Here is a 10,784-nt window from a genome sequence, read left to right as displayed (position 1 = left end):
CATCTGGACATAAGTACGTCACCAGCTTCCCTACAAGCCTTGCATGCTGCCAGCTTCAGCCTGTGACACTTCCCAGAGCACCGTTCGAACAAGTGGGCGTCGATTTACGGGGTCCGTTTCCGAAATCCTATAATGAGAACCGCTCGATCGGTGTTTGCGTTGACTTGCTTACTCTACATTAGGAAACGGCAGCCCTACTCTCGTCTAGCACGCATAGTGTGTCCTCTTTTATGCTCCAATCCATACTTCTCCGCTTTGGACCTCCGCGAGTTATCATTATAGACCGTGGAAGACAATTCACCGCCGACGTCGTGAAGCAGCTTTTCTGTACCTTCCCGCTATCTTCGCCTTGTCATCACCAAAGGAACGGTCCAAGTGAGCGCACGAATCGGGCAATCACCAACATGCTGTGAATGTACAGCCTCGGTCACAAGTTCCCAGGCCGCAGGGTGTGGTCTCGAGTTCTACAGTCGGGCAGTTACGAAGCCACCGAAGCCCAAAATCTCAATAGGGGAAAGAAGAAATATCCTTCTCGCCTCTGAGAACCTTGATAGCTTTAGTGCTGTACTACGAATAAGTGGCTGGATATGCTGCTGAAGAGCCGAACCTGTGACCTGGGAACTTTATACCAACCCTGTGCGTTTATTCCAAGCACAGAAATGGGACAGCGTTCTGCCGTTCAGCACTTAAGCCTCCAATACTGCACGCAACGAGACTACTGGCTCCAACCCATTCTTCTGACTCTACGCTCGCTGCGCCACGCTACACACTAGACGCCATACTATCCTTTCTCCGCCGAACCTCCTGAAGATCCCTCCATATCCGAGGCTCTCTACATCGCCGAAGTAGCCCGCCGCCTTGCCAGCCTTCGAGTTCTCGCCTTCCAAGGTCGATCTAGAGCCAGTTATGGCTCCCACCTCCGTCGCGTCATTTACGGCCCTGGTGATTTGGTCTTATGGCAGCCTATCAGAAAACGAGGTTTGTCCCAAAGCTGCTGTGCCGCTACGATGGCCCTACGTCATCACTGCCCAAATTATCGAGCTCAATTACCGCACAGCATACCTCACGGCAAACTGCTGTCGTTCTGCGAAAACTGGAGTAACCACAGTTGCCCATTTGAATCTCTAGCATTCGCGCGGCGCTTTTTAACTCACCCTGCCGGCCTGTGCTGCGTAGGAGGAAGTATTACGCCCGTGAAGAGGCTATGCCGCCCACGTAGAAGATAAATAGAATTACCTAAAGGCGTCTCGTGCTCGGACTCTGCAAGTAACCCCCGCTCAGAGGCAACAACAACGACCAAAGCTGATTACACCTGCCCGTGCCGGACTCAATAGCCGCTGCTTGTATACAATATAACAAAAGTGCAAAGGAGAGGTTTGTGCTCCTCTCATTTAGTCCTCTTCTAACCGTAATGTTCTAGTAACGCCATCACAGGCGGTACTCTGACTTCCTTATATCCGAAGGCAATGGACCGTGGCCATCACTGTGCGTTGCATTGCAGGCAGCGGCCGAGAACGTGGTTGATACTCACAGCGCATGCGCAGACGACCCCGTGTACGCAATCGGTCATTGCGGTGCGGAGAAAACAAGCTTTCGTGGAAGCCAGTCTGCATAGCAAACGCAAGAGATTCCTTAAATAAAAAAAAAAAAGTGTCGAAATTGGTGCTAAGCATCTCCGCTATGCTATTGCCTATTCAGGCCTTGGCACAGTAGAGAGCAGGGGCCTCTGCCCCAACCAAAGTGTCGATTGGTCAGCAGGTACTGTTTTGCTTCAAGCTTTCAACTTTCATTATTATTTATGTTGACTTTTTTTTTTTTTTGCTCAGAAGCGGCTGAAAGACGCTGCCGACACGAACACTCGACGCGCGAGCTATGCGCAGTTGCCTTATCGTTTATCGTATGGTGCTGCCGATTCACTTAAGAGAAAAATACCGGTTTCCAAATGCATGCACGGACATTCCGAGCATTACTCTAGCCTGCATTTCACTTGTACGGTATTTGTTTACGTGGCTAATGATCAGTGCGTCGAGAAAAACATTAACCGGCGTATACGCCATGCACACACCTGAGGGCTTCGTCTCTCTTTACGCCCTATCAAGGCTGCACGAATGACACGCGACGCATTTAAAGCCACAACCGCTTCGCACTCGCCACCAGGAGCCTGGAAACTGCATGCCTACCCTTCTTTCTCCGGTAGACTCGCAGGTGCATAAACCCAGAAGCCTCCTTTCACCGACTCGTGGAGGATAGAGAAATCACAGAACGTTGGGTGCTCTCTTTCACAAGCTGCGCCTTGAGTGGCAAGAACAGGCACGCCGTGGGCCCAAGCTTGGAAAACCATCGATGGCTAAGGCAAGTAAGGGTAACGAATTCCTGAATTACACGCATTCTCACGCTTTCTCCTATCAGTAGTACTCACTAATGTTTACCTGTCCACATCAGTTCGTGTAACTCAAGGCGTCCAACAAGGATCCGTGCTTGGTCTTCCTTCTCATTTGCACCAACGACCAGGCTAACCTGAAATCTTCTGTCGGACCTTTTGTCCATGATCCTGCCATAAAGCGGCCAGTAAAAACTACTTTTTCACTATGCTTCAAGCAGATCCTTATGCTGTTCGAAAATGGCTAAATGTAAAGTAATGCGTCTTTCTCGGCGCGGATTTTTCGCCCTATTTCATATAGTCTTAATCGGGCCGCGTTAACATAAGTAAAATCATATAAGTACTTTGGAGTTACGGTCGCATCAAACCTAACATGGAACGAAACTATTATTTCCATCATCACAAAATCTAACTGCACGCTAGGCTATACTAAACGCAATTATTTTTTTTTTCGCGCCGGCGTTATTCAAACTACTTCTTTCTAAAAGACTTCCCCCTTTTAAACTATAATATGCTGCAACCGTATGGGACGCTCACCCTGATTTATTCATCAACGGTCTAGAATAAGTTCAATATCGAGAGGCAAGTTTCATTCTCGGTGTCTATGATTGTTTATCAAGCGTAACAATCATAAAAGCCTCATTACCTCTAGCACCTTCTTGGCTACGCAGAAAAATTTCCCGCAGATGTCTTCTCTTTAAAATTTATGACAGTAATCCATCTCTAAAAAAAATACACTCATCACGCAACCCGCATATGTCTCATCGCTTGTCGATAATCCGCGTGAAGTAGAAATACCCCATTTCCGAACTGCATCTTATCAATATTTCTCTTTACTTAAGGCAGTATCAGAGTAGAGCCGCCTACATAGAACGTTGGTGCCTGCCGTTAATATCGAGGGATCCCAAACAAACCTGTGTGTGCAATGCAACGCTTCTTGATTTTAAAGAATTTATTTTACCTACATATTCCTGCAGGTCCAGTTCGGTGCATCTGTTTACGAGCGATATTGTTGTGCGTTGTACGCGACGTCATAACCTGCTTCCTTTTATTACGCTTTACTTAACCGAAAAGTATCAGATATTACTGCCTGTACTCTACACCCTAGAGCATCATTGTTTTTTGTTTAGTTTCCTGATTAAATCTTCCCGTATGCTTCTGGCCCCAAATAATCTTCTACTTACAGCTGCAATCTTCGTTTTACTTCTCATTGTTATTATTTAGTATGTACTTTCTGTATTGTCTACCCTTTTTTGTCTTCGTAACTTACAATCTCATCTGCCTCTGTCCCCCCCGTTTTTTTGTCAAGTCCCCCTTCTCTCAATAATGCCCACCAGGGAGAGGGGGTCCCTTAAATAACTAAAAATGAATAAATCAAAATATTTCTCTTTTTCTTTTCTTTCATTCATGCTTCTGCCAGGAAACTCTGAACACTGACGTAAATACGCAAACAGTGCTCTCAAGGCAACTCTTTTAGAGTTGCCTTCGGCAGTAAGAGAGAGAATTTTGTTTTTCCAAGTGGTCCTAAGGTTTTCTTTTTGTCTCTTAGTACTATTTTCATTTCTTTCTTTAGTTGCAACCTATTATCCTTCTGCGATGCTACTTCTATATTTTCTTTATCTTTCCACTTGGTTTTTTGAAAAGGAATGGCTCTAGCCCCCTTTAAAACACGGTTACAAGCGTTTCCACACTTCTCCTTTCCTTGCTTCGGCGGCTCAGTTGGAGTCTTTTTAGTTTTCCTTTGGGAGCCCTTTTTCCCCTTTTGTGTTTTGTTCTTGTTTAGCTCCTTCTGCTGCTGGTCTTGTTTTTTACGCTTTTTGCTTGATTTAACCCCCTTCAGCAAAGTCGACCGAGTGATGTCCCCATTGGTATTAATGAAATACCCTTTATTATGTAATGCTTCTTAAAACAGTTTTGGCGCAGGTTTAACATTTAAAAGCTGGCAATAGGTTACTCCTTGTACTTTCAGAACTTCACACTGTATTTCTTCCTTCGATTTTATTATGTACTTATATTTTTAGCATAGTCGATGGCTTTCAGTACTAAAGGAACCTCCCAGGCGTGATTCCGCACTCATTAGTAGGACTCACAATGCCTAATGAACTATTTTACACTTTACTGACAGACGCCTCCTGAGACCTGTACATATTGGCATGCTCATGAATACATTTTCTGTTACGTATGCTGTTTCTGCTTGCCTATCACACTTCAATCATCCGTGGCACAAGCAGCAAGAAAAGAACCTTAGTTTATATTGCGGTAATTAATTTTCTAATCATACACTTCCAATAACGTCAAATAAACCTCTGGAATGATTCTTCGGAACAGATTTAGCGTTAACGTTGCTCTTTTCCTCTTCTAGGCCACAGGTGCGCCGTTAGTCTGGTCTGCCTTTCTCGTGTTTGTGGCAGCATGCTACGCCAAGAGACAGGAAGGCATTGTTTCTACGACGAGTGGACCCATCCGTGGAGCCATCCTTCCAAGCACGGCTGGTCCGGTGCGCACCTATTTGGGCATTCCATTCGCCGAGCCTCCCGTTGGGGAGCACCGCTTCAAGAAGCCCCGTCCCAAGAAGCCTTGGAAACACGTGCTGAACGCCACGCTGACGCCACCCTTGTGTCCCCAACCTCACATACAGCTCAACAATTTCTTTCATGTTAAACCATCGGATGCAATGTCCGAAGACTGCCTTTTCTTGAACGTGTTCGCGCCCGCGAAAGTAGACTCGAGTCCGAAAGCTGTGATCGTCTACTTCCACGGTGGCGGGTTCTCATACGGCGGCATCGGCATGAAAATATTCGACGCATCGGAACTTGCAGTGAGGGGTGATGTAATTGTGGTAACCGTAGCTTACAGACTCGGTGCTCTGGGATTTCTGAACCTGGGCACCGAAGACGCCCCCGGCAACATGGGACTTTACGACCAGCTACTGGCCATGCGTTGGGTCAAAATGAATGCGAGGGCCTTTGGTGGCGATCCGAACGCGATAACGCTGATGGGTCAGAGTGCGGGAGCCATCTCTATTGGATTTCACCTGATATCACCACTCAGCAAAAGACTGTTCCGGCGAGCCATAATGCAAAGCGCAAGTCCCTTCACCTCCAGCGGAGTCAGTGGAAAAGACCAGTCTGTTCACCGAGCGAAATTGCTTATGAGGCACCTCAAATGTGACAGGGATGGTACTCGGGAACTAAGTCTCAAAGAAGCCGTCTTGTGCCTTCGTTCGAAGTCGTCGAAAGCCATTTTAGACGCTACCAGTCAGTTCGCCTCGAATGGCTTGGACGGTTTCTTTCCAGTCATCGGTCAAGAGTTCTTGCCCGAGAAACCCGCGTCGGCCCTACGACACGTTAAATTGAACGGTGAAGAACTGCTGACAGGTGCCTATGAAGCTGAAGGCGATGCTTTCATTCACTTCATTCTGAAGACGCTTCTCAATACCGGCGACATTGGTGATCTCCGGAAGGGTCAGATTGTGATCATTATGAAAACGTTAGGGGCCTCATTGGTGCGAAGTGACATGGACCCAATAACCGAGAAGTACTTTAGCCACATCGCTTCCTCGGACGGAAAGGGAGCAGTGTACGCAGCCGCAGATTTGACAGGCCACTACCAGTTCTCCTGTCCGACGTTCTACTTCGCCAGAGGCTTCGTGCGTCCGAACACAACAGTATACGTGTACGAGACGTCGCAAGGACCGTCATTTACTGGCTTACCAAACTGGGTTCGTCCCACGCACGGCGACGACATCGGGCTGAGCTTGGGTTCGATGCTCAGTCTGGGAGCGAACGTGTCCGCAGCCGATGAGAAAGCGGCCAAGAAGTTCATAAACATCGTGTCCACCTTCAGCCGATCAGGGTGAGAAACTAAATCATCACTGTATGCCAACATTCCTCTGCTTCAGCATGCGCTCATTGAACTTAAGCTATGGAAGCAGTGCATTTTCTTTCTTGTTACATCAATCGTCATTCGGAGGTCCGTTATTCGCCTAATGAGCACAAAACATGGTTTCGATTTCGTTTTTTTTTTTACCTTTATTGTGAGACCTTCCCAGAAACGCTCACAAGCTGATGACGTGAGAAAATTCTACACCTATTATTTTAACAACAGAGGTATATCAAAAGCAGTTGGCAGACCACGTCGTATGAGTTAAGGCGTGAAAAACAGCATTCAGTGTGTGCGAAATGAGGTCAAGTTGTTGAACCTTCCCCCCAATTAATACTAGTAATATTGCTTCAGCTAAAACTGATTACCATTGTTTACTGGAATATACTATATTTCGCGACGCGTTAGCCACTCCGCCTACTTAGTTCTAGAACATATAAATAAACAATTTCTGCCGCATTTTTCTTTCTTTTTTTTTCGGTCGGACGTCGGCAGCTGTTCTTAGGGCTGTCCACATTTTCTGAAATAAACGCGCACGAAGAAGTGACATTTAATGTTAGCGCGCATTTGCTGATTTTCCTTCCGCCTTTCTGCAGCCCACGACAGAAAATAGCAAAAAACACCACAAAATTTCTGATATTACTGGTGCCTGCATTCGTGTAGGGGACGAAAGCTGTCAGAGGTTCACTAGATGTTTCGTTCGAGCAGGACAGTGATTAAAGCTTAGAAAAATTTTGCTAGCAAGCTAAATTGTCTTCTTGTTTTTCACATGGACTGGTTACGAGGATTCTTTTTAATATCACGTGTACGACATTACCTTATTGCGACTTTGAGGAGGCCTAGAGACTAATGCCACTCGCATTGAGAAATCTTGTTTTGTATGCTCCACCCGTTACGTTCTCGGAAACATTGTCGTGAAAATTTCTCGTCTTGCGCTCACACGGGGTGTTGTTAAAGAATGAAAGAATATGCACTTTTCACCTGGCACCGCAGCATTCAAGAGAACCTGAAAAACTCATCTTGGTCCATTGTTGCATCATCCCTCATCATCCTTAACAGTAGAGTCGCGGTACTGGAAATGTGATGAGCCTTTAGGCCGTTTTTGTCGCTCTTTTTTTTTTTCTGACAGTCGAGCATATGTTTCATGAAATGTGCAATGAAGCACGTCGCCTAACAAATTATGATTTGCAGATGACATGCCTTTCCCGTGTTGCGTCATGTCTAGGCCTGTATAGCTTGCAGTGTGATGGCTATTTTGACTGCTGGAGAAGAATCTAAGATGGAAATGAATCATCAATGAACGTCGTTTGTGGGTTTGAAACATGCGTGCCTAGTGTATTATTCAGTTTGCATCAGCCAGAATTCGCTGACAAGCATTCTTTCACTGCAGTTAGATCGTTTGCAGTTAAAGAAATTGCAGCATTTTGTGAACAGATTTCACGTGCACCATCAAAATACTGAAAGTCGCGCCTTCTTGGCTGTGTTAATAGCTCGGAATACAAGTTTTCCTGCGGTTCGAGGATTCAGATAGCGATCACCCTTTCCCTGCCAGTAACGAGGCTGTTGTTAAGTATCTGTATCCCTTTCAGCGTTCCCAAAGTGAGCGAAAACACACCGTGGCCCAAGTTCAACGACGGCGAACAGTACATGCACCTAAGCGACCGTGCCAACGTTGTCAAGAAGCGTCCACTACAGTCAATCTGCAATTTCTGGAACAAGGTCGAGCCGTACGAATAAAAGTGTTAATACATGGAAAGCGAACCGTGGTGTCATGTATCTTCTTGTCTATCAATGTGCTTGACGTCTACAAGATTTCCCTGCTCCTACGGCTGTCTTCTTTGTGCTAGCCTCGACTGTCACTTGTGTTAGTTCTTCTATCGAGTCTTACCTTTCTCTGTTCTGATGCCTTACGAAACCAGAAGTGAGACGCGATACAAGCAACTCCCTCCATTCGGCAAACCGTGAGAGCGTTGTGTCAAGGAGCGTGAACAAATATTGGCCAGGTTCCCTATAAGCCAAAAATTGTTTTGTGCTATGCTTATAGCCTCCTGTAGATTAATAAAAAACAACGTTTAAGCTGCGCTACGGTTTTATTACCCCAATGCGAGAGTTCAGCCGCGTTGTGCCAAGTTTTGCTCTGATAAATACAAAGCGAGTGTTGTCACCAAACAAACCTTTACGGACTCGTTTCGTTACGTTGGTAGTAAGCACTCACAGGGCACAACAGTGACGTACTGTCTACGTCATTTCTACTGAGAATCCTCGCCTGATCCCCGGCGTCTCCGCGCGACCATTTGTTTTGTTTTGTTTTTATAACTGTTTTCTTTCCGGTGGCGCCACGCGTCGTAGGTGAGGCGGATCCGGCGAAGGAGGGCACAAGCGCGTGCTGGAGCCCTACAGAAAGCCCATAACAAAGAAGGACACAATGGGCATTTCAACAGGACCAATAGACAATTCTCTGTTCCATTAAAACACTAAGTGTTAAACTTCTAGCATCTTACCTCCAAGTCAGCACAAAAATGCCTGGGATTCGTGGACATCGTCTGGTGGTGCCACCTGGCGTCGTTCAGGAGCACTGTTGTCAAGCATGCTACTCCTGTCCACATTACAGCATTGCTGAAAAGGTGGCTCTAAAGGCAGCAATAAAAAATCTCTGCCTCCCCCGTAACCGAGAGTTGAGTAAGCACATAAGAGAAGTTTATTTGGACTCACGATCAAAAAGGGACATCCGTCCCTCTACAAAAACAAATACATTGCGGCAACTGATCTCGCCCTAAGCACACACACAGCATGAAATGGAGGCCGATGCAGAAGCGTACGCGGACATGACGAGTCGCAGGCCTGACAAGTATGTATATGCAGCGCGTTCGAAACTGTCTGAAGTGCGTAGAGGCGAAAGCGTTTTCCGCACCACTTTGCCTATGTGACACTGTTGACGTCACCACTGAATTACGTCGCACATAACTGATGACGAAGTAATTACAAATTACTGATTACGGATTAATTATTAATTAATAACTAAATACTAATTAACTGCTAATTAATGACGCTTAAGCTTCGCTTTTAGGAATGGAACGCGACAGCGTGTTGTAGCGCTGTCAGGCAGTACACGGAACGTTACCACCCGTTCGGTGCGATGCCTTGAGCTTCGAACACGACGCTCTTTTGAGGAATGTAAATTACGCAGCAATTCTCTGTCATCTCGGTGGACATCCGAACCGCACCGTACAGGAAGGGAGGAACGTCACCACCCGTTCGGCGCGATGCCTTGCCCTTTGAACGCAAGGCTTTTTGAGAAAAGGAAATGGAGCAGTAATTCTCTGTCATCTCGGTAGATACCCGAACCGCATCGTACAGGAAGGGAGGAACGCCACCACCCGTTCGGCGCGAAGCTACCGGCGCTTGTATGCCGGTCCTGTAGGAGAGCTTAGAGAGTCTCGTAAAATCTCGTACGGTGTCCGGATGTTCTCGTTTCAGTGCCCGGATGAGTGGAATTCAGTGCCCCGATGTTGGCTCTCGGTCTCGGCATGACGTCACCACACTGCCGACAACGGGAGCTAAAAGCATTTCATGCTTAAAACTGCGCGAAAGATGGCGTCTGGATCCACAGACAGCCTCCAAACTTACCAAGAAATTAGATCAGCATTCCCACTGTTGCAGACCCTCTCCTCTATCCACCCACGTGCAAGACGCAGACCAAAACTCAAGCGAACGCGTGGCGACAGGTACAAACACCTACCCGCACCCACTTCTACTGTCCAGAACACACCCAGACAGACACACACCAACATGCAAATTTACTCAGAACCGGCCGCACTGCCTCACTCCCCACCCTACAGTCACAACAGTGCGACCGTCCTTGGACGTACCGTCTTTGTCAAAAGTAACCAGGCTGCATGTTTTGCTTCTAGCTTGTATAGTGGATCCCTTGTGGCTTTCTTAAAGATCAAAAGTTGTTGGAAGGTAAGAAGTTCCCCCGTACGACTATTTCAGCTTGAGGGAAGCTGTAGGGGCTCCACTGTACGAGCTAGAAGCAAACCATAAAGCCTGGTTACCTTTGACAAAGACTGTACTTCATCGCGGCCCTGCTCGCTGCTCTTCCTTCAGCGGCACATTTCCCTGCCACCGCGCTGCTACCGAAGTCAACGGGGGGGGTGGTGGTGGTGGTGAAAACATTTATTAAGAATGAACAGGAGGTATGTTTGGATCAGCCCGTAAGGGACCGATCCTTACAAACACTAGGTGGAGGTCCCTGGTATGGGACCCCAGTGGCGGTGGCCGCCGCCCGGGCGCGCCCGACTAAGGCTTGTTGGGCCTATAAGCCGTGGCAGCCGAGCAGCGTCGCCTCCCAGTCCTCCCGGGTTGGGTTGGGGATGGGGGGAATAGCGGGGTTAGAGGGGCAGGCCCACACCATGTGATAGGTGTCAGAAGACACTGCACTAGAGTGTGGGCAGCTGCCCCTAAAGGAGGAGTCATAATGTTTTAGCGCTGCCGGGCACGGCAATGTATTGGTGAGAAGGCG

General features: G+C 47.3%; 1 pseudogene across 1 annotated transcript; it reads left to right on the top strand.

The window, feature by feature from the left end:
* Positions 1-4,691: 4,691 nt before the first annotated feature.
* On the top strand, positions 4,692-7,999 carry LOC149340102 (acetylcholinesterase-like; annotated as a pseudogene). Its single transcript, XR_016283860.1, has 2 exons — positions 4,692-6,235; positions 7,852-7,999. The product of XR_016283860.1 is annotated as an acetylcholinesterase-like (transcript).
* Positions 8,000-10,784: the final 2,785 nt, after the last annotated feature.

This window comes from Amblyomma mixtum, chromosome 6, assembly GCF_055824585.1.
Source record: "Amblyomma mixtum isolate Tamu chromosome 6, ASM5582458v1, whole genome shotgun sequence".
Classification (NCBI taxonomy): domain Eukaryota; kingdom Metazoa; phylum Arthropoda; class Arachnida; order Ixodida; family Ixodidae; genus Amblyomma; species Amblyomma mixtum.
The sequence above is the reverse complement of the archived record's forward strand: the minus strand, read 5'-3'. Positions and strand labels throughout refer to the sequence as shown.